The sequence below is a fragment of the Typopeltis vanoorti genome, chromosome 19 (assembly GCF_054136105.1).
Source record: "Typopeltis vanoorti isolate ZY-2024b chromosome 19, IOZ_Tvanoo_1.0, whole genome shotgun sequence".
Classification (NCBI taxonomy): domain Eukaryota; kingdom Metazoa; phylum Arthropoda; class Arachnida; order Uropygi; family Thelyphonidae; genus Typopeltis; species Typopeltis vanoorti.
The window spans coordinates 64,490,828-64,491,586 of record NC_143567.1 but is presented as its reverse complement, the minus strand read 5'-3'; positions in this window follow the sequence as shown (position 1 = coordinate 64,491,586).

The following is a 759-nucleotide window of genomic DNA, read 5'->3' as shown; positions in this document are numbered from 1 at the left end:
AAATAAACGCTTTCTCATTGTATGGACAAAAGATTTTAAAGTTGTTTCCTTAATATGTAAAAACCAACCTTTCTCCAAATAACAATAATGGCATTTTGTTACTGACCGCCTAAACATTCACAAAGTGCGGTGCTGCAAGCAAAACGTATTGCTGCTATCGTCTTGTTTCTCGTTCAGCTTGTTGCATCTCCAATACTCGAAAGAAGGCAGTCTGTCCGTAGTAAAAAACAAATATTTTTGAATTGTTAATATTTTTTGGGGTTGCCTAGCAATTTTTATAAAATAAGGCTGATGAGATATGCAAATAATTTTCTGCAAGAGTTTGAAGAGATATTTATTTCTTTATTTTTGTAATACTAAAATCTAAAGCACTCCTATAATAACAAGTACTTTTCAATGAATGTATACTTTACAAATAGATCCTTTACTACTATCTAGTAATTATTTCTTCTCAAGTATTTAACAAAAACAGCGAATAGATAAAGAAATTTAATAAATGAAATCAATAAATGTGTCTAAATTACGCTAAAAGTAATGAAAATTGTAAATTAATGAGTGCATTTTGTTGAATAACGATAAACTGGGATTTTGAGGGGGAAGGAGAATGAATGTGATCAACATAAGTAATTTATGTTGCTTTTTCGGTGGTGATGTTAGGTGCTTCTTAACAGGGTTTCTCCTTTCATTACGATACGAATGCACACAGTTGATTCAAGTGCGCTGTTCCAACCGCAGTTGAAGTTTTAATCGCCTATGACT